Source organism: Canis aureus, chromosome 23 (assembly GCF_053574225.1).
Source record: "Canis aureus isolate CA01 chromosome 23, VMU_Caureus_v.1.0, whole genome shotgun sequence".
In the NCBI taxonomy this organism is placed as follows: Eukaryota; Metazoa; Chordata; class Mammalia; order Carnivora; family Canidae; genus Canis; species Canis aureus.
The window spans coordinates 37,593,891-37,618,539 of NC_135633.1; the positions used below are offsets into that span (position 1 = coordinate 37,593,891).

A 24,649-nucleotide genomic window follows, 5' to 3' on the forward strand; every position below is an offset into this window, starting at 1 on the left:
TGCTTTATAATAGTACAAATATTTATTCAATAATTCTGGGACTGTTGCTATATGAATGTTTTTATTAGGGCTATAAGATACACTCTATTTAAATACTATCCTCTGAATCTCTAACAAAGGCCTTTTAAGGTGCAGTTTCAGCAATTTGTATTAAATTATGAAGCTCATGTTGTAAGAAGATACCATCTGTAAACTGCTGTAGAGAAGAGAAATGGAACACAGTATCTGAGTGGCTAGAAAATTTTTAAAGAAAAACAACCAGCCTGCCAGAGGAGTTCACTGAGGAACCATCCATAGAGAAAGTGCAATGAGGATTAAGTAACATTCAACACAGTTCAACACTATTTGCATTCTCTAGCTCTTAAAGTACTAGGGTTTTAAAATATATGTCTTTAATGACCTCAACTGCAGCTTGAAATCTAGAGAGTTTACACTATCAATTTTGTTTGTCTGTAAGTAGTTGCAATTTTAAATTATTCCTAAGTCAAAATTCATAGCTTGATAATATTAGTTGTGAAACAAACAAAAAAGGCATCATTTTGGGGTATTCAATCATGTTTAATTCCTTCATATCAGGAGAAACCCATGAGACTGATGTGGGTACAAAAAGTCCTTAAACCATGTCAGAACATGACAAGAGCTCCTCATGTATTTTGCAGATGCCTGAACAAAGAAGCTGTGTATTACCAAAACATGCTACCTTACAGAGTGCCTCCTTAACATCATCCTGCAAACATCTTACCATATGCTATAACCAAAACATCTATGAAAGAGCCCAAAGAATGAAGATTTGTAGGATCATGGCTATTGTTTGGGGATAGAAAAGTCCTCAGAATTCATATAGTCTAGCTGCCACGTTTTACAGATAACAAAGCTGAAGCTCAGAGAAATTAAATGGCTTACCTAAATTTCCAGAACCTGTAAGTACCAAAGCTAGGCTGAAAATTTAGGTCCATCTTACTATGGGTTCAGCATTTTTACTTTGGTATGACACAGCCTCTCAATTAAAAAAAAGACATTTATTCATGTAATAAAAATTTATTGAGAAGCACAGGGATTATAGCAGTGAACGAAAAATAATAGATGGGAAAAAAATCATAGAATTCCTATTCTAATGGATCTCACGTTCAAGTATTAGCAGAAAAACAAAAATTACACAAAAAATACATGATATATGTCAAGTGGTGATAAACACTCTGGAGAAAAATTGAGAAAAGGGATAAAGAGTAAAGAAAAACATTGTTTTATATCAAGTAGCCAGTAGTGAGGTGAAACTTAGGCAGACACTTTAAGAAAGTGATGAAGATACCCAAAAAAAAAAAAAAAAAAAAAAGAAAGTGATGAAGAAAACCATGTTCTTATCCATGAAAAAAGTATTCCAGGGAAAGATAACAGAAAGTAAAAATATATATATATATATATATCTTAAGGTAGAAATGTGCTATGCATTTTCAAGAATCAGAAAAAAAAAAAAAAAAAAAAAAGCCAGAGGGGCCAGAGCAGAGTGAACAAAGGTGAATTCTGATAGAAGATGATGTTGAAAACATAGTGTGGGGTATATTATTTAGGACTTTGGCTTTTTTTTTTTTTTTTCAGAGAAAGGGAAGTCACGAAGGTCTTAAGTAGATAAATACCATGATTTAACTCCATTTTAGTGTCCTTCTGGCCACTATGTGTAGAGCAGGAAGCTTTTGAACACTCGAGGCAAGAGATGATAGTGGCTTAAATTAGGGGAATAATAGGTCAAAAGAAATTGTTGGATATATTTTGAAATCAAGAGATTTTGCTGATATAATAAATGAAAGCTATGAGGGAAAAAAATCAGGTTCTTTTTTAGCCTAAGCAATTGAAAAAAATTGAATTGCTATTTATTAAGATGGAGAGGATAGTAGGAGTAGTCTTGGAGCACAGCCTAAAGAGTTCAGTATGGCATGTGGTAAATTTGAGATGTTTTTTAGATATCCTATGGTAAATATCAGGTAGTATTTGGTTTTGTAAGTCTAGGGTTCAAAGAAAAAGTCATGGCTAGAGATAGAAATTTAGAAGTTGGAATTATCTAAATTAAGCTATGGAACCGAACAAAATAATCTAAGGAATATAGACAGAAAAGATGAAGAATGGAGGACAAGGAGAAATGATTTGTAAGTAATTGAAAGATGGTATGCCTGGAGAAGGAAAACAATAAGACAGGAAGTAAATTTTTTCCTTTGTTCTACTTTACTCAAATTCTTATACACAAACTTCTACTTTCACCTGGTAGTTCTCAGTAACATAGAAGGGATTATTGCTACCTTCTATGTATAATGAGTATTATTACTACACTCAAAACAAAATACTTCCACATGCAAGAATGATAAAACATATGTTATTTACCTAAGATATGATACCTGTCTGTTTATAATCTAGTACATATGTAAGATTTAAAAATATACACAAGAACAAAAATAAACTCATAAAGATGGCAGTCACTTCACTTTGTTCCTGCTTGCAGATTCAGTTTTCTAAAGATCTGAATCTGATTTTTTTAATGTTACCATGGCCTAGGGATATGTGGCACAGGTTTCAACAAGGAGGCCACAAATTGTTTTCCTGAGAACACTAATCTTCCCAAATATGTTAATAGATGCCCATTAAAAAAGAGTTTCCTAGTCAAAAAAAAAATTTAGTAATGCTTAATATACATACCTCTTGGAGAATAATAACACATATTCACTTTTAAAGATTCTGAAAACAATAAAATTTTTAATTTTACTGAATCCACCATTTCACAGATATATTTAATCGTGAATCCATTTTCTCATCTACCACCTACTAAGATCATATATGATCTCTAGGCTTTAAGAAATATTAGCTTCAAAAAAAAAAAGGAAAAAAAAAAGAAATATTAGCTTCAATTATAGTCATGATTTGCCTAGTATGACATTGAAACTTTTATTCAGATCCTGTCTTAAAATTCATAAATAAATAAAGGGCAAAAATATAGCTCTTTACTGGATCAACTGAACAAAACTTGAGTAGTTGAGTAGGATTAGAAAAGAAGTCCTAAAGGCTAGGACACTTAAGTGAATAAGATATACTAGCCTAAACTATTATCATCTGAAACTTAATTTATCCTGGATTCTTTTTCCAAATGTAATTAAAATATATCTGTCACTCTGAATCCTTCTCTTGGAGATATTTCAACTTTGATCTCATGTACACATCTCTTGGTAATGATTCTAAAGTTATTCATTAGAGTTACCTGAGTGCTTATTACAAAAGGTAATCTCCTGGGATCAACACCAAAGTTATTAAATTCTTGGGTTTAAGATTCAAGATTTTGAATTTTTAGCAAATACTCCAGATGATTCAGGAAATCCTGTCTCTAGAACTTTAGCCTCTGCATCAAAAACATTGTTTCACGTGTTTACAGTTTCTCTAAGTCCATTTGTTTCTGCTAATTAAACTCAATAAAGAGAAAGTCTAGGTTAGCCATTCTGGAGGCTTTATACTAAGAAGATAGAATATTTTTTTCCCCTAATATTTTGGCTTTTTCTTACTTTTTGCCATCCTTAAAGAATATTTTTCTACTTTCTAAAAAAAGAGTTATAAGTTTTTCCTCCACATAATATTCAGCCCCTAGCTATGACACTAATAACTTAGGTTGCCTTTATCAACCAAATTCCCAACTAGTCTCTGTCACAAATACTTGCTGAAAACAGTGTGAAACTTGTCCACACAGGACATTCTGTGCCCCTCTTTTTACTATACTGTTTCACCCTGCCATTTTAACTTACTATGTTAGTATAAAATACACAAACTAATTAGAAGAATATGGAAGAACTGCATTAGCAATAAAATAAATCTGGGCAACTAAGTTATTTTGAAATCACTAAAGGAAATTGCTATTTCTTTTCTCAAGATTTGACTATGAACCAAGTAAAACTTATTTTCTAATTCAATTTCTAATTCCTCCAGTAACATGTAGGATTACTAATAAGAATAATTCATAGAAAACAATAATGACAATGGCTCAACCACAAGTGCTAATCATTTGTTTGAAAAATTTGTACTTGGGGGATCCCTGAGTGGCGCAGCGGTTTGGCGCCTGCCTTTGGCCCAGGGCGCGATCCTGGAGACCTGGGATCGAATCCCACGTCGGGCTCCCGGTGCATGGAGCTTGCTTCTCCCTCTGCCTATGTCTCTGCCTCTCTCTCTCTCTCTCTGTGACTATCATAAATAAAATAAAATAAAATTAAAATTAAAAAAAAAAAGAAAAGAAAAATTTGTACTTGGTAAATTGTACCTGTTAGAAACAATGGCACCAAAGGAAAGCTCACAACTGAAGATATAAGCTCACCACCACGAAAACTCCTTCTATAGCTCCCTCTTTGCATCCTGCATCTGTCTTCCTAGTGATTTCTTGGCTGCCTTTGTTCCCAGCAAAGGCACAAAGGTGGATGGCTAGGGATTAAATTTTATATAACCCTGGTGCTAGGATTTTTTTTTCTCTTTTTACTCATAGTGTTTAAACAATAGCAACTATATAACAGAAAAGTAAACAATATATAATTTCAAATAAATACCTATTTTCATATTTTATAAAATATAAGTAATAGAATGTATGTGTACAAAATATAAGAAAGTAATATTTAATATGTATATCTATAATGATAAAGTAACAGCATACATATATAAATATGTATTATATAAAAATATATATAACATATTGTTGTGTTAAAGTAATAATACATATATATGTAAAAAAAAAAAATTTGTATGTAGTATAGTGTCTCCTCGGGTGGCTCTCTAAAAAGTTGGTCTCAGGCTCCAGGGTGGCTCAGTCAGTTGTTAATCACCCCCCTTTGGCTCAAGTGGGATCAAGCCCCTGCTGAGCAAGGAGCCTGTTTTTCCCTCTCCTGCTCCCCTTGCTTGTGTGCATGCTCTCTCTCTGTCTCTCTCTGTCTCTCTGTCTCTGTCTCTCTCTTCTCCTCTCTCTGTCAATAAATAAAATCTTTTTAAAAATTAAAAAAATAAAAGTTGCACTCCCTTACATACTTTTTCATAATATGAAATTTTTAATTACTACTCTCTACTTTTCTGTCAATAAATTTTTACTTCCTCTGATATAGTATATGTTCAAAATGCCCTAATTGTCCCAAAAATGTCCTCTGAACTGCTTTGTACAAATCAACACAGCACCCAGGTCCACATACTACTTTTGGTTATAATGTCTGCTAAGCATTCTTGTAATCCAGCATGACTTTGATCCCCTTCATTTTTTTCATGAGACAGGTCTGCTGAGGAGACCAAACTCATAATCCTGCATCCAAACTCCTGGATTTATCTGATTGCTACTATGGGGTGGCACTGAGCTTGATTCCTCTCTCTATATATCTGTTTCTCTCTCTCTCTAAACTAGATGGCAAATTTCCAATGTTCAAGACTGGGACCTCTTCATTTTTATATCCTCAGAAACAAACCAGGCCTGATCCAGACCATGGTCAAATTTATCATTTTTGTTCTTGTTTTTGTTTTTAATAAAACGTATTGAATTGGCCAGTGGAAGGTCAGTTTTTTCTAATAGGAAGACCTGGCATTTGTTTCAGATAACTATGGTCTAAAACATTCTCTCTCTCTGCTCTTTCTGTCTCTGTCTGTCTCTCTGTCTCTCTCTCGTACACACACACACACACACACACACACACACCCCAAAAAGGAAAAACAACAACCACTAGGAAATACCATGTGAAACTATAAAAACAGAATGATGGTATATAGTTTCTGAGGTAGGAGGGAACTTAATACAGCAGTGAGGAAAATCTACTGAAGGAGAATGATAACGAGAGTGATTACATAGTGTAAGTGTTGCTATTAGGAAAGAAACAGGGAGTGTTTCTACAGCAAATGTGCATTGAACATAAACATTTCTGGAAATCATGCATCATTCTGGCAGAGGAAATTAAGATACAGATACAGAATGGAAATGATAAGCCAATCTATTGCTTATTTGAAAAAGCTGTTATGAAGAAAGTTACACCAAAAAATAATAATAGCAGTACCCTATGTTTACAAATAAAGCTTGCAGACAAGTAAGCACTGAAAATAAGTATCCTAAATACTAATTCCAGCTCTCCAACCATTATATTATTTTCAGTAAAGCATTTTACTTCTCTCTGCCTGTCCTCTGTCTATAAAGTATGGAGGATACTTTGCTATTGCCTGAAGTAGCAATACTGGCTTCCTTAATCTGATCAAACTTCATCTTTCCTGGTAGACAATGGAAGGAGGACTTTCTTGTGGTATCTTTCTGTTAGACCCCAACTCTTAACTCCTGATATTTGTCTTTTCTATAAAACTTTCTCAGGTGACTCCTGAAGATGGTCCCTACCTACATCACCAACTCAAAAATGATGGACTTGGTTTCATTACAGAAGTTGGTGAGTTTCTTTAGAGTCAAATTACAGACAAAGGCAGAAGCAAAGCTCAAAACAAGAAGATGTGGGAATTTTGCTTCCTCTTAAAGTAATTATAACATATAATCTATTCCCTTTGGACAATGATGAGATATAACCTATGAGTACTTCTATTCAGTATAAACTGTTTCTACTGTAATTTCTTCCATTTACTCTCTTTATGATATGTGTTATTGTTTATTCCAACAAGACATTGTGCAAACTACAGAGATTTATCATTTTGATTGTGTTTTCATAATTTTTCAATTGCCTTCCATTTGCTCTATTATGAATCCTACAAATATATTGTATATCTTGATTGATTTTTTATTTTTATTCAATACTGATGAGTCAGATTTCCCTTAAACATATTGTATGTTTTTCTACTCCTGCTTACTGTTTTTTAACTGTTAAAGAATTTAAGTCTTAGAGAACATTTTTTAAAAATTGAAGGTAACAATGCATGCTATACACTGTTCTAAACATGATAATAAAGTATAAGACAAATACATGATTTAAAACCAAAAGAACAAACAGTAATGAAAAAGACTGTACTTAAATACAAATTCAATATAGTCATTTCTTTGTTCTAGGAAGTGGGCTGCAAATCCATTGTCTTCCATTATATCAAGAGGAAAGCAGCACACACAGAGTTGAAGTACCAAAGGCACATACCCTATAAATGCTTTACAGATCAGTTTGGATGATAACACTGTAGAAAGAGACTATTTCAAATCATCATGCAGTGTTCTTTTTATTCTAGTTATATATCATTCTAAATACTGACAAGATTCTCAGAAGCTTCTTAAGAGTGATTCTTTAGGAAAAAAAAAACATTTACAGTAATCACTGGGCTTTGTAGAAGTTCTGGCATGTTAAAGGTCTTGGTGACCATTAGGGTACAGTATTGCTTACCATCCCAAAGGGAGATTCTCCACAATTCAAAATAACAAGCAGATACACTGGGTGTTACCTGAGAGAGACTTCAAAGAGAAAGGAAATTCACATGTTTTGTAACTAGTGTTAGAAGTCAAGTTGTACATATGTTTCACATATTTTTTCAATTTCACCATAACCTTCTTTGAGAAAATTGAGACATAAAGGTAATTTTCCGAGGATCTTACAGCTAGAAGAAATAGAACCAGGATTCAAACCAAGTCTATATGATAAAGCTATGCTCCCTTCACAGGTCATGATGGATTTGCTATAGCAAACTCTTATTCCCATAAAATACTACAACTGGTCTGCCTAAGAAGCAGCAATTACTCCTCTTCCATCCTCTTTCTGCTTACCTGAAATTCTTACCTCCACTAGCCTGATGATAGGATCAGAAGACAAAAGCTTTAGAAAGAAGGACACTGAGATTTATTACCCTAAAGGGCAAAGATTGCTTGCCTTTGTGGTGCCTTCTCCACAGCAAAAGTTAATTGGTCACACATTGTAAACTGATGCTTTAAAAAAATATTTAATTTGGTTTATATGATTGCAGAGATAAGATTTATTGGGACTGCAGTAAGATACCAAAAAAAAGTAAGGGACATCACAAAGAGAACAAATGGGTGTGAGGCATCCATTTCTTAATAGGCTGGAGGAAGAAAGTAGACAGTAAATGGAGAAGTCAAGCTGAAGGGCAGGAATTTGTAGGAAGGTGGTGAAGACATGAGAACAGGGCTCAGAAAATATGGCAACTCTGACCAAGAAGATTTTACAGAAGTGGAGAAAATGACCATAGAAGTGCCACTAGAAGGAAATTGTTTTTTTTTTTTTTTTAAGATTTTATTTATTTATTCATAGAGACAGAGAGAGAGGCAGAGACACAGGCAGAGGGAGAAGCAGGCATCATACAGAGAGCCTGACATGGGACTCGATCCAGGGTCTCCAGGATCACGCTCTGGGCTGCAGGCGGCGCTAAACCGCTGCGCCACTGGGGCTGCCCAGGAAATTGTTTTTAATAAAATAACCTCCACACATAAAAAAAGGATTTCAAATCATCACTGCTCACCCCAAAATGGCCATTCCTAAAATCAAAGAAACAATGTAGGTGTATTTGTAAATTATTTACATACTCTGCCACTAATGGTTTTTTCCATCAGTGGTGTGGTATAGTAAGAAGCAATGTGAATTTATGATCAGGAGGCTGTATCAAGGCATTTGACTGTCCAACTAGTATTTTAATTTCAACATGTCCAAAACTGAAGGTATCTTTTCCTCTCCTCTAAGACTTCCCCATAACAGCAACCTACGCCTTCTAAACTTTCCATCTCTTGGAGACAAAATGACCATTCTTGCGTAACCCAAGCCTGAAATGTAGGCGTCATTACAGACCCTTATCTTGCATTTATATCCAGTCAATCACTATGCTCTTTCAAATTCTATCTCTAAGCATCTCTCCAGTCTTTCCCTCATCTACATCCCCATTGATACAACTTAATTTAAGGTCTCATTATTTTTCCTTTGAATTATTATAATGCTTCCACACTGCTGACAGTGTTGTTTCTAACATGCAAATCTGATCCATTTACTTCCCTGCTTAAAATCCTTTAGTCACTCACCATCCCTTTCAAGATAAAATTACAACTTCTGAATATAATATACAAGGTCCTCCATTATCTAGTTTCTACTTTGCAATTCAGCCTCATCTCTGACCACAAAGATCCAACTACAATGCAGTCACACCAAATTATTTGGGCCCAGTATATTGTCCCTTATCCATATCCCTTTACTTTAAATGTCATACCAACTCCAACTTATCCTTTCTGCTCAGCCTTTACAATTTATATCCCTTAAGTAATAGCTGTGCTTAGTTTATCATACACTAATCTTCTCAAAATACAACTAATATAAAAAAATAAAAAAAATAAAAAATAAATACAACTAATATGTATTTGTGAATAAATGAATGATTGAAAAATCTGAAACGAGGTCCTAATTTTTCTCATTTATGAATCCCAAATCATTTATGTATCTAATAGCAAATGGAGAGAGTCTCAATTTCCTCAGGTGAAAATAACGGCCAAAAGTTAAGATCCATCCCACGGTTAAAATAATTACATGCACATGTGACACAGTAAAGAACTTTAGGGGGCAGTACTACTTTCCTGTGTGACTATTTTCAGAAATCCTTGGGAAAGATTCCTTGAGAATCCCTTTAACCAATCCTCAATCTCAGTCCCTACTCCAAACAATCCAATTCTGTTATCTTGGGAGCTTCTTTCATGTGTATCATGTGATTATTACTGCCTTAACATAACTTGTCATGTCAATTTCTACCCAACCTAAACATGGAAAGTAATGCTAGACAGCAATTTCAACAAAATGGAGAAAGCCGCTAAATGGAGAAAGCCGCTACAACCATCTTCAATGTACGGTATGCTAACTTCTTCCCTCTGGGAAGATAACCAGGCCCTTCTAGAATAAGAAGACTTAGAAAATTAGGGACCTGGGAAACTTAGCTAACAGGAATATTAGAAAATATGGCGCTGTTTGTTGCTCTAACAACAATGCATTTTCTGCAAAAAGCTCTTAGCTTTTGATTCTCCCTAAGCCTTTCTCTCAAACTTGGGTCATCTTTTCTAATACAAGAACTGCTTTCTTCAAAGTTTAGTATAACCACCATCATTTATTTTTTTCAAATACCAATGTTATACATCAAGTTCTTTAGAAACAGAACCCAAGATGAGAATGAGTATGCATGCAATTTATTGAGGAAGTTGTTTCAGTGGGAGAGTCAAAGAAATAACACATTATGCAAGAACATGTTAGATTCAGGTGAAGGCCCATTAAATTCCTATCAATCCCACAGCTGATGGGAGCAGTGCTTCAAATTGAAGCTGCTTGGGTGTGGTTGAAGGGTAATGGTCCTGAGAAGGTTGCAAATGTGAGACATAAGCCTGCTGAACTTGCATCAGATGTGAAATGGGCACACCAAACAAACTGTTTAAAAGAACTCGCTGATGATCTGTATGGAGCACCAATAGCCAGACACTTTTTATCTCTGATTGTACTTCATCAGATTTTCAACATCTTTATGTATCTAATACAACATCTTTATGTATCTAATATCAAAAAATATTGGCTAATAATGATCAAACAATAATCAATCAGGTTTCAACTACTAAATAAATAAATAAAACCCCTTAACTAAGTTTTAGTTTATGTAAATAAAAATAGTTTCTACTAGATCTAACTAGATAGCATAATCAAATAATATTTCAGTTTAAATGATATTTTTAATACACATGAGTGAATACAACAATGTCCATAATAAAGGATGTCTTATTTTTCTATCGTCCTCTATACCTGAAAAGTTAAATGTTCCCCATAATGTATTTCCATTTATTTCTACATAAATTAATATGATATATGGGTTTCCTAAAAGAGCTTCAGTCATGGAAATATAAAACAAATTCTAAACTCTGATAAACTGAAAAGGAAAAGAGGAATTTAAATGAATCTGAAATCATGATTTGTACTTAAGATAAAGCTTGCTGCTGCACCTAAGGGTTTAAATAAGCACATTTCTACCCTAGAATGAACTTACAATTTCTATTCACAGTTCTCCTGTATTTACAGTTACATTGAAAATATATCTTCTTTATTGCCAAATTTGAAACAGCTTTAAAAAAATAGATTAAAAGATAACAAAATACTCTGTGACTCTTTTGGCTCATAAATAAATGTATTTTAAAAATTATTGCACTCATTTGCAACCTCTATGCCCAAAAATACAAATTAAAGGGACTATTAATTTAAATAACGCCTCAAGGAAAGGTGGTATCAAGACATTCACCAGAGTTTCAGCTGATGGATAAATAAAAGCTTAAAGGATTATTGCTCTGATAATTGCTTGAATTGTGGAAAGGGAAGAAGTAAATCAGAATCTGGTTGTCGTTATTAAGCATATAACTAGTAAATTTAATTTTAGATATATAAAAATTTTGAATTCTACTCTCTCACCTATCCACTATCAATTTTCAGAATCTATTATGGGCCTGGCATATACTGGTAGCTCACTACATTTTTGTTTAACCAATGTTGTAAAAAACAAGTATCTTTTGGAACACACTATACACAGGATTATGCTAGTCTTCTAGGAACCTGTGCACTTGCTAGAGACAAGAGGGGCAGTATACACACATATGCACATAGTATCAAGTTTGCAATTATATGTAATCAAATGCTATATTAAGTAAGTCATATTTTAAGAGTTTAAGTTAAAAGAAATGAGCTCACATGCTAGAAAAGGTGAGAAGACCTTCACAAAAAGGAGAAGACATATGAGATCGAGCCCTGGGTTGGGCTCCATGTTCAGCAGGAAGTCTACTTGAGATTCTCTCTCCTTCTGTCTCTGCACTCCCTCCCAACTCGTGCTCTCTTCTCAAAATAAATAAATAGGGCTGTCCGGGTGGCTCAGCAGTTTAGTGCCACCTTCAACCCAGGGCCTGATTTTGGATACCCAGGATCGAGTCCTGTGTCAGGCTCCCTGTGTGGAGCCTGCTCCTCCCTCTGCCTGTGTCTCTGCCTCTCTCTCTGTCTCTCCCTCTCTCATGAATGAATGAATGAATGAATGAATGAATGAATGAATGAATAAATAAATAAATAAATAAATAAATAAATAAATAAAATCTTTTTTAAAAAAATAAAAAAGAATGGGACTTGAGTTGCAACGCAAAGAGTAAGGTAGATTTGTAATGAGGAAGAGAAATGATATGGGCATTCCATGAGAACTCATGACTATGGCATACCGACTAGAATAGTCATGCAGACTACCTGCCTCATTGCTACAAAAGTGATGTTTGTAAAGAACAAACATCCACCTCCTTGGACCCACCTTTCATTTTCCATTCCCATTACTCCTGTATTTCCCCTAATCCAACAAGATTTTTTGCACATGTCCCCTCACCATCCTTAAGCAATATATGCTACTTGGAATGCCTGTGCTCTCACCAAATCCTAGCTTTAGGGCCTCCTTGAGACTACCTTCTAAGACTTAAGCTAAATATCTCTCATTAGTGAGGCCTCTTCTTACCTCCCGATATGGAATTCTCCCCAATTGGTCCCACATTATTCTGACAGAACTTACAGCACATATCCTATGTTTACATCTTGTCTCTCATTCCAAGCATCTCAAAGAAAAGGATATTATCCATTTTTGAATCTTTAACAATTGGACATATAACAAGGATTTTATAGATATTTGGTAAACAAAGAAAAAATTGGAAGGAAATGAAAGTAAGAGGGAAAGGAGGGAAGCCAGATAAAATACAGAAGAGGATTTTTACTAGGGAAAGAAAAAAATACAAAGGCACATATTATAGGGAACTACAAATGCCAGGCTTAGAAGGTTGGGCTATTTTAAGGTTCTGCATCAAAGATATGGAATAAAAAGGTGGGGGGGGGAGTAAGAAGGTAGCAATGCACCGTGTGAATTGTAGGGGAAAAACACAGATGGAGAGTGAGAGAGGAGGCTGATGCAGTTGAATTTTAAAGGCTTATATAAACCCCATAAACCACTGGACTATGGTCAAATTAATTATATTGCTTGTGAGCTGAACTCTAGTTTAAAGAGTCAATGGTACTTCTGTGAGGAAATAAGACATGCATTTAATATCACTCCTTTCAAAAGTAAGACACTACCAATCAGTTTTACAAAACGCATAAATTCACAAAGACAAAGAGAGTGGGAAATAGAGCAACAGATACAAAATTATAGATGCCGGAAAGCAACTCAGATAAACAGTGACTGACCTACAAGACCTAACAAAAGGACAAAGTAAAGAAACAATCCAACTTAACTTTACAAAACTTCCAAAAGTATCAAAAATTGCCAGCACTAGGTACTTCTTGAAATAAGGGTAGATATAAGTAGAAATAGGAAAATCTATCCAGGAAGTAATTAAGAAACTTAGATTCCCCACACTGAGTATCAGATGACTATCTTTCCCCCAGCAAAAAAAATGGAGATTTCTTCTCTGCATGGAAGATACAGGTTTCTGGACTAGGCGACACAGATAAACGTGAGAGGAAGATCCCACAAAGTAAAATATGGAAATTAAATAAACATTGTATACTTCAGTCTTCTTGCCCAACTTAACTACTAAAATGCTAGACAAGAAAAATATTGGAAAGTCCTCTACACAGTTTCATCAGCTTCAAAAAATAATCAGAAGACACTGACACTGGAGTTTCTTCAATTAAACAACTCAGCCAAATCACCTTACTGTGAAGCCCATGATTGGCAAGTCCCAGTCAAGGTCTCTACCCAGGTTTTAATGCCCCAAATTTAAATACGAGCAAACAATCAAAGATCACTAAACATCTGACAAATGCTTCTAAAAGATAGAGTGTAAAATAAACTCAAACTTGGATGAAGCGGGGATAGGATATGGAAAAGAAAACTTCAAAAACTAATAATTAGTAGCCTCAGATGAGGAAATATTTCATTAATAAAGATGATACAAATTTAGTTCAAAGAACAAAAAAGATCTAAAACATGATGGAAAAAATGACAAGCTGAGTAGAAAGATCATAAGATAAAGTGAGAAAACCACTCAAAAATTAGAGCAAAAGACAGAGATGGACTATAGAGAGAAAACTCAAGGAAATCAGATGACCCATCCAGCAGGTCCAATATCTGGGTAATAGTATTTCTAGAAAGGTAAATCAGAGAAAATATATGAAAATAGATCATTTACAAAATAATTGAAGGCACTTTTCCAAAGGCATGTGTTTCCAGACTTAAAGACCTCATCAAATGTTCAGGCAATGGATAAATATCCATACCAAAGAACATCCTCAAAAAGTCTAGAATATTGATGACAAAGTAATATCTTACAAGCTTCCTGGAGGAAAACTGAAAGACTTCGGGAGAGATAGGTCACATACAAAGAATCAGAAATGATGACACTGAATTCAACAACAATATTTGAATATAGCAACAGTAGGAAATACCTTCATATTTCCAAGGAAAAGTACTTTCAAGTCTATAATTTTAGATCCAGCCAAACTATTAAGCAAGTGTGGAGTCATTTTCAGACAAAAGAATCTTAGAAATTTATCTCATGTGAATCTCTTTTAAGAAGCTACTAGAGGGGTGCCTAAACTACAGTTTAGCATTCAACTCTTTTTTTCAGCTCAGGTCATAATCTCCTGGTTCTGGGATTAAACCCTGTGTTGGGCTCCATGCTCAGTAGGAGTCTGCTTGAAAGTCTCTTCCTCTCCCTCTCCACTCCCCCCACACCACTTGTGTGCTCTCTCTCTCTCTCTCTCTAAAAAATAAATAAATAAATAAATCTTTTGAAAAGTTACTGGATGATCCACCAAATATAAGAATAAACTAATAAGGAAGAAGAGGTAATATATAGAAAATAAGAGCCCAACCCAAGAGATAGGTAAAGGTAATCCCCAAGATGATGGTTAAGAAAGATCCCAGGAAGAGATCTGTACAAGGATAAAGAACAAGTAGTCTACATTGGAACAGATTAGAAAGCTACTGAGATTTCACCAAGCAGATAAAATTGATAGAATATCTGATGATCCTGAATGTATTGAGATAAATTTCACATTGTCAGAGACTTTAAAATTAAACTAGTACTTGGTACATAAAACAATAAGTGAAAAAATCAAGTATTAATAACAGGGAAAAGAAAAACATCACTGGGAATATTAAGAATAATGGAATAGGGGTGCCTGGGTGGCACAAAGTATGTGACTTGATCTCAGGGTTGTAAATTCAAGCCCCAAGTTGGGTATAGAGATTACATAAAATAAAATCTTTTTTGAAAAAAAGAGTAATCAGATTATACTACATAGTTTAGCTGTGTACAAGGTTTACATAGTTGCATTACTCACATACATACAGACACACACACACACAGTAACACACACACACACACTATTGATCTAACCAAACTTATATCCTTATTCATAATTAGACAGAAAGAAAAAGAAGTACATATGTTTGGGGTCAGGGGGAGAGTTCCTATCAAAGACCAATATCTCCATGTTTCGGCATAGGATGTTAATAGACAATCCTTTTAAAACACACAAAAAGGGGTGCCTGGGTGGCTCAGTGTTTGAACTTCTACCTTTGGCTCAGGTCATGATCCCAGGGTCCTGGGATCGAGTCCCACATTGGGCTCCCCACAGGGAGCCTGCTTCTCCCTCTGCCTATGTCTCTGTCTCTCTGTGTCTCTCATGAATAAATAAGTAAAATCATAAAAATAAATAAATATCACACACAAAAAATAATAGGTAGATGTCTAAGTATGTTACTGAGTGATAAAGAGACATACAAAAATTAAAAGAATCAAGTATAAAAATTGAAACTGGCTACTCCTGTGGAGCAAGAGATAGCAAGAAGGACCACAAGATTGCTGAAGACCTGCACTTGCAGAAATATCTGAATCATTAAACTACACACATTATAATTCAGAATTTATAAGTAAAAAATAAATTTAAAATGATTGACAGAAATAACTATATACCTAAATCCATAACAAAAAATTCTTTGTGCCTTGTAACTTAAAAAACTAAATCATAATAATCATTATTTCACTTGCAGGAACCAGAGGTCTGCCTGCTTAGGTGCTCTCTTTTTATTCCTTTTTTACTTTTCTCGTCTGCCCACTATCCTAATAAGCCTAAAAACTGAAAAGGAAAGAAAAGTGATTCCCAACTTTTAATCCTTTACTATCAGAACTTTGAGGCCAAAGCAACCTCATGTCTGAGAAAATTATTCCAAGACATAGAGTAAAAACATATATAAATTAAAACTAACTTGATTTAAAGTGTTTACTAATTTCTATATATCAACCACATTAATCAGATATTACATATTTATTTGTATACGTAATTGCTGAAAACTCAGATATATGAAGGCCACGCTCCTACATGAAGAGAATAAAAGGGAATTCTACAAATCTCCACAGCATCCCCTTCTCATTAAAGTCTCATTTCTTTTTTCTTGTTCCATAGGGGCATTCCATGTCTCTAGCTTTTATAATTCCTAGGCTTCTACCTCATGGAGGCACTAATACATTTTGCTTTCATGAGAGCCATATGCCAGGTTCATTATCTGCTTTGGTCCTAATTACTCCAAAGGTTGAATACTATCTTGGTCTTTGGCTATTGACATGCTGGCACTTTGTGTAGTAACTACTAAATCATTCCCAGGAGCCAAATTTGGTTCATGGTCACCATTTCCATGTCTGTCGGTCTCTCTCTCTCCCACCCACACATGCACATCCACACACGCACACACTTGTGAATATTCATTTCTCAGATGATTTTAGCTAGTCTCTCCCACATTTCACAGATGTCTTGGAACAAAGGCCACCACAAAACTGAGAAATAATTAACTCCTGTTCATTCCTTTTACAAATGAGAAAAACAAACAGATGAAATTTTTTGCCTAAGGATTATAACTCAGAGCTTTAGACTCTCAGTCTAGAAATTTAAATCATGCTACCTATTTGGTTTTTTGCACAGAGATTTTGAGAACATGTTTTCTGCCCATAATCCACCATTAAACAAGACTTTTTAATATTATTCATGAAATTTTTGCCTATGTATGCAACATATACCAAACATTTCAGTACTCAAAGTACAGGAGATACTAAGTAAACACTGATTAAATGGGAAAATGACTATTTATTGAGTTTCTATTACATGAAAAGTATTCTAAGCAATGAAGATTTGATCAATGTTCTATTGAAATTACAATCCACTATATAGAAAATGATTATTCAATTTAAAACATTTTGGAATCAGATGGAAATTATTTTGAATTTTTGCTTTATATTTTTCTTTACTATTTTGTATTCCTTTTTCAAAAATATCTTTGAGAAGTGATGGCCAAATATAACACTTGTGAATTTAATATATTAAAGAATATTAATTCAGTTCCTTTCTAAATTTTGAATAGTTGGTTCCTCATGTTCGAAAGAAATAACTGGGGAAGCCCGGGTGGCTCAGCAGTTTAGCACCACCTTCAGCCCAGGGCGTGATCCTGGAGTTCTGGGATCGAGTCCCGCGTCGGGCTCCCTGCATGGAACCTGCTTCTCCCTCTGCCTGTGTCTCTGCCTCTCTCTCTCTCTCTCTTTCTCTCTCTCTCTCTCTCTCTGTGTGTGTCTCGTGAATAAATAAATTAAATCTTTAAAAAAAATAAATAACTGGTTTAATCAGCTTTAAATTATACTAGGTTTCTCAAAACAGCTTTGTTACTGATGCAATAAAAATAGCTTTTCTCCTGGGAGATGCTGATGAGATTTATGTGTTTAACTATAAAGGAAAAGCTGTACTTCTGTTTGAAGCATGTGCTTTAAAGATTAAAAAAAAATCTTATTTTTATTTTTTCCTTTTAATGAAATGTTTATGAAACTTTCTAGATAATATGATATTAACTCTTCCCATGGCCCAACCAAGGTAGTAGTAGCATAAAAATCTCCCACATGTCTTGTTACTATGGCCCTCTTTGCTGTCCAATAATAAGAGTATCACCTCCATGTTAAATGACTTGGGTTTCTCTAAAAACAAAATTGTTAATAAGCTAGCTAATGAGACTATACTTTCTTATCATATATCGGCTTTTTACTGATCTGCATTTGAGAAGCTGGGCTATGGCTCATCTTGCAAAAATCACCAAACACCCACCAGAATGTAATAGTTTGGGCTCTTTAGAACCAGACACAGATATGAAAGAATCTAAATTTCATTATAAACTTGCCTGAGCTATCCACTTAGTCATAGCAAAGCCATTCATACTGCAAAAAAGTTGTAAGAAAAAGAGGTAGGACATGCACAGACTCCACATTGGATGCTTTTCCCTGGGAAACTATGGTGTAAATATACAGAGTTCTCTTTGTCTTTGTCTGCTGTAGCTCATCGTAATTCCAAATTCTTTTTTTGCTCTTGTTTATACAATGCCCTTGCTGAATAGTTGTTCCCCTTTGGAAGCATTTTTTCCATTAACACAGTATGATACTTTATAGTTTGAGTTGCTTCAAACTGTGGAGTAACAGAATTTGTCCTTTTTTTAACATACTGATGAAGAAGGGAATCATACTTGATACTGATAGATAAGAATTCAAGAAGAGAATATAAGCTCCCAGAGAACAAAGAAATATTTTTGGAAGTATTATGAGACAGAGGCACAATTTGGTAAGTCTGAAGTAGACTTATTATAGTGAGCCATTCAGAACAAGAGAATCACAAATTGTTTATTCATGACCAAAAAATGATGTGAATTTCTATGGGGGCAATTTATTCCTTGAGCATGTCCTAGTACTCAATCAATAATGTCGAACTTTTTGAAATATTTACAAAAGAGATAGTATTCTTTCTTCTGTGTCCATGAGCTCCTGGAGGGCAGGAATCATGTCTATAGTGCCCCCCCTTAACTGTGGGGGATACATTCCATGACCCCCAGTGGATGCCTGTAACTGCAGGTAGTATCAAACCCCATATATACTACATGCTTTTTCCTATACACACATATCTATGATAGAGTTTAGTTTATAAATTAGGAACAGGAACTATATCCTAGTTTATAAATTAGGATAACAGGAATGTTAACTATCTTATTAACAATAATAATAATGTAGAACAATTATAACAATATACTGTAATAAAAGTTATGTGAATGTGGTCTCTCTCTCTCAAAGTATCTTATTATTCCATATTCACTGTTATTTTGGAGATGATAAAATGCCTACTTAATGAGATGAAGTGAGGTGAATGGCATAGTCTTGTGACATATTGTTAAGCTACTACCGACCTTCTAAGAGAAGTCTGAAGGAGGATCATCTGCTCCTGGACCGCAGTTGACTGGGGGTAACTGAAACCATGTAAAGTAAAACCACAAATAAAGGGGGATTGCTGTATTATGTACTATAGAGCGCCCTACATCTACAGCAATGTCTAGCATATGGTGGCCCCTAAATAAAAATTAACCGCATGCATTTTCATTTATTAAGGTACTCGAAATTTTTTTGAAAACAAAAGTACATATATCTTCATCTTGTCCAGTAAAATTTCTTTCTCTCTCTCTTCCCATTCCTGAACAGTGTGCTTCCAGAATGTGGTTAGGGACTTAGAAAATAGGATCTTTTACTGGAAAACTCAGTTACATTTTAACCTAAGTTTAAAATTCATAAGTATAGGGCAGCCCCAGTGGCCCAGCGGTTAGGCGCCACCTTCAGCCTGGGGTGTGATCCAGGAGATCCGGAATTGAGTCCCACGTCAGGCTCCCTGCATAGAGCCAGCTTCTCCCTCTGTCTGTGTCTCTGCCTCTCTCTCTCTCTCTGTCCGTCGTGAATAAATAAAATATTAAAAACATAAAACATAAAAAATAAAATTCATAAGTATAATATTTAGCAATCTATAGAACTTAATTAGGTCTCAGTCTCCTGTGAAAAATGGTACCTAATACATACTCAATAACTTGTAACTGTTAGTATTATTTGATGATGTTTTTAACTGACGGGTGGGGAGACAAGTTGTGGAATGGCCTGTGTTTCCTTTTTCCTAAGAATTCTCACAAAAATGCAAGGTTTGAGAGTAACTTTTTGCCCTACTTTCCATATCCCCTCCCTTCTAGTTGGAAGCAGCACTGTTGTAATTGTTTTTATTCTTATCTATAACTACACCTCTTCCAATCTAATTTACTGACTTCCTCTTTCCCTGATACTCTTAAACAGTCAATAATGGCTAAGTCATTATTCAGCCAAAGGCTCTCTTTCTTGTCAGGATTTGAGGGCTACATAGCTACTATACGTGCCATCCTTACTATATACCACATATTGTTCTTTTTTTTTTTTCTGTTCTGATTTTTTTTAATTTATTTTTTATTGGTGTTCAATTTACTAACATACAGAATAACCCCCAGTGCCCGTCACCCATTCACTCCCACCCCCCGCCCTCCTCCCCTTCTACCACCCCTAGTTCGTTTCCCAGAGTTAGCAGTCTTTACGTTCTGTCTCCCTTTCTGATATTTCCCACACATTTCTTCTCCCTTCCCTTCTATTCCCTTTCACTATTATTTATATTCCCCAAATGAATGAGAACATATAATGTTTGTCCTTCTCCGACTGACTTACTTCACTCAGCATAATACCCTCCAGTTCCATCCACGTTGAAGCAAATGGTGGGTATTTGTCATTTCTAATAGCTGAGTAATATTCCATTGTATACATACATAAACCACATCTTCTTTATCCATTCATCTTTCGTTGGACACCGAGGCTCCTTCCACAGTTCGGCTATCGTGGCCATTGCTGCTATAAACATCGGGGTGCAGGTGTCCCAGCGTTTCATTGCATTTGTATCTTTGGGGTAAATCCCCAACAGTGCAATTGCTGGGTCGTAGGGCAGCTCTGTTTTTAACTCTTTGAGGAACCTCCACACAGTTTTCCACATATTGTTCTAAAGATTATTTCATTTGATCCTCACAACAACCCCAGGAGGTAAGTATTATTACCACCACCAATTTAACAAGGAAGATACTGAGGCACAGAAAGAACCATGGTTCAAAAGCTAGCAAAGTGGGGTGTTAGGATTCTACTGAACAGTCTAGCTCAAAATGTTATCTATCTTCTTAGCTACTATACAAAAGTTTACCTCCAAGAACTTAGAAATAAAGGAAAAGATCAGCCTCTGAGTATTAAATTCTACGATGAAGATGAATGAATCAAAAAGAGATATGAAAAATCATCTGAAAAAAGAAGAAAGGAATGAGGGAGGAAGTAACTTCTAGACCACGGCAATTGACTATAATTTTTTTTCAACCATCAGAATAAAGTCATTAGCTAAAGAAATATTCTAAAAAGGAATATTTTACACAAGTAAAATTTCACACAAGTAAATACTGGCCACTACCAATTTTTACTTTGCTTAGATGATCTTCATATGACATAATGGATGTATCAAGCTATTTGAGGCTAATGCCATTAGATATTTATCTCCTTTCAGGAGTCAGCAGAATATAATGGGTAAGACTTTGATCTTTGGAGTATAACTGCTTCGATCTGGATACCAGTTTTACCACATATGACCCATATGACTGACTATGCTATCTATGTAAACTTAACTTTCCTCCATACAACATGGAAATAATGATGGTATGTACATAAGGGTGTTGTAAGAATCAGTAAATGTAATCATATATTAATGTCTATATTAAATTGTTTAACATATGTAAAGCACTTTGGATGGTGCTTTGACAAATAATAAGCACTTCATAAGCCTTATAATCTTATTTTCTCATGCCTCTAAGGACTTCAAACTTTATCCTAAAATCATAGGGAGCCAATAAGGGTTTCTAAAGAAGGGAATAATGTGATTGGATTTTTGTTTTACAAAAACTATTCAAGTGACCGGATAACTGAAATGTAGGGGGTTATCAGACTAAATTAATGAAAATCTTAGGTAATATTTTAAAGAAAATAAGTTGTTTATTATTTTCATATATGTATAACTGAAAAGGTTAACAATTATAAATAGATTTTTAATAAACATACTAGAATTATTTGAAATTAGCAAATAGTTTACAATTTTTTTCAGATCATTTGAATAAAACAGTTTTCTAGTGGTTAGCTAAACATTACCTCTCTGATGGAAACTTTAGCCTGGCTCTGTATGAACTTCCTATACCAAAAACATCTCTAAAGCCAAAGTAAATATGGCTTTATTGTTTGTAGTCATCTAGTTCTGAGAATTTTGACAGATAGCCATAGCTCCCTCACTGTGTTTGCCCTCTTTCTACCAGGTTTCCCATTTGGCTTTTATTTTTTTGTTTGTTTCAAGTTTTTATTTAAATTCCAGGTTTAACTTATAGTGTATTATTGGTTTCAGGAGTAGAATCTGGTGATTCATTATTTACATATCATACCCAATGCTCATCACAACAAATGCCCTCCTAAATACCCATCACCCATCTGGCCCATTCCCCTGCCCACCTCCCCTCCAGCAACCTTCAGTTGGGTCTCTATAGTTAGGGAGCCAAACCATAAAACAGACTCTTCTCTTTCCCCCCATATTCATCTGTTTTGTTTCTCAAATTCCATATATGAGTGAAATCATGTGGTATTGATTTTTTTTCACTGACTCATTTCACTTAACACAATACACTCCAGCTCCATTCACATTGTTGTAAATGGCAATATTTCATTCTTTTTGATGGCTGAGTAATATTCCATTATATACACACAAATATACATACCATATCTTCTTTATCCACTCAACAGTTGATGGACATTTGGGCTCTTTACATAATTTGATTATTGTTGATCACACTGCTATAAGCATCAGGGTACATGTGTTTCTTCAAATCAGTATTTGTACATCCTTTGGTTAAATGCCTAGTAGTGTAATTGTTGGGTAGTTCTATTTAAAACTCTTTGAGAAACCTCCATACTGTTTTCCAAAGTGGCTGCACCAGATTGCATTCCCAGTAACAGTGTAAGAGAGTTCCCATTTCTCTGCACCCTCACCAACATCTGTTATTTCCTGGGTTGTTAATTTTAGCCATTCTGACAGCTGTGAGGAGGTATCTCATTGTAGTTTTGATTTCTATTTCTCTGATGATGAATGATGTTGAGCATCTTTTCAAGTATCTGTTAGCCATCTGGATGTCTTCTTTGGAAAAATGCTTACTCACATCGTCTGCCCATTTCTTACCTGGACTATTCAGGTTTTGGCTTTTAATTTAAGTAATATCTTCTACAGGCAGTCTTCACACTGACCCTTTCTTCCTCTCTAATTTTCTATAGTCTTCAGATTCTGGGCTATTCACTTATTTACTCACTTATTTACTCACTCAGATGACAAATAAATGAATACTAACTATACTCCAAGACTAAACATTATCACAATATTCAAAGCAAGAGACAATGAGATGCGGAACCAGGACAGTGAAAGGGATAATATGTTCAAGTCTTCAAGGAAAAGGTTGTAGGATCAGAGCAGTACAATGTAGCACATTCTGCGTACTGTATTACAAAGTTGACGAATGCTTCAAATACATCAGTAGGATTCCCAACCAGAATGTAAACGCCCAGCTGGGATCAGACCCTGGATCTTCAATTCTTTTGAAATCTCAGCATAGTGTGGCCCTTACTTAGTAGATATTTGATCAACTGAATGTCATAGATGTACTTTAGGGGGAATGCCTTTCTCTTTGTAAGACAATGGTAGAATATTCACTTCTTATGTACTTCCTCATTTTAAAAAAATGGCATATAGGGATCCCTGGGTGGCGCAGCGGTTTGGCGCCTGCCTTTGGCCCAGGGCACGATCCTGGAGACCCAGGATCGAATCCCACGTCAGGCTCCCGGTGCATGGAGCCTGCTTCTCCCTCTGCCTGTGTCTCTGCCTCTCTCTCTCTGTGTCTATCATGAATAAATAAATAAAATCTTTAAAAAAAAAAAATGGCATATATTTTCTCAGAGCTAATCACTTCTTTTCCTTTTCCTTATCTAAGTTTCTGTTTCAGAACTCACTACTCTGCACTTTATCTGAAATTTATACTAGATTTGCCACTTGTTCATATAAGAATCAAAAATTTAAACAACCTCGAGGAATGCAATTTCAGCAAGTTATTTAGTGAGAAGCAGATGAAACACCAATCTTCTTCAGACTGTAGAAAGGCGTTGTTATCACACTAATAATTTACATGGTCTCATTAAGTTGGCTTTTAACCTGATGTCCCAATGAGTGAAGTTCACTTTATAATCTCTTTAATAAATAAATCTTCAAGCTCTAGATAGTTCAATGATGGCTGGTAATTAGCATTAGATGAACAGAAAGAATCCTCTGCACTCAACAAATGACTTTTCACCCTATAAAATTTCACCAAATACCCAAGTATAAGTAGATTAATTTAAGCCTACTTTTCAACAAGCAATTAACAAAACAAACCATAAGTCTTCAAACTCAAAGAGGAAAATAATTACTCTTTTCAGAGATGAGAACAAGATAAGATTAGAAAAAAAAATACTTTACCAAAATCTATGCCCTTTCAATATCAATCTGGACAACATAATTTGTTCAAGACACATTTAATCACATGTCTAATGTGTGCACAGTGCTGTGCTGAGCACTGTGGGAAAAACAAGATCAATAAGACATGGACCCTGCCCTTAAGCATCTCACAATCAACTAGAGGTGACATGCACAACAAACAATTGCTTAACATAGTTGTAATTATGCTGTAGTGTAAT

General features: G+C 34.9%; 1 protein-coding gene and 1 long non-coding RNA gene across 14 annotated transcripts in view; one reads left to right on the forward strand and one right to left on the reverse strand.

Moving 5' to 3' along the window:
- The window catches only part of DLG2 (discs large MAGUK scaffold protein 2), a 1,979,996-nt gene that overhangs the window by 1,743,256 nt on the left and 212,091 nt on the right, over positions 1-24,649 (reverse strand). The gene's annotated exons all lie outside the window — the stretch shown is intronic.
- The window catches only part of LOC144294997 (uncharacterized), a 47,621-nt gene continuing 41,331 nt past the window's right edge, over positions 18,360-24,649 (forward strand). The window contains exon 1 of the long non-coding RNA XR_013362342.1: positions 18,360-18,593. This is a non-coding gene — a long non-coding RNA (uncharacterized LOC144294997). The remainder of the gene's footprint in view (positions 18,594-24,649) is intronic.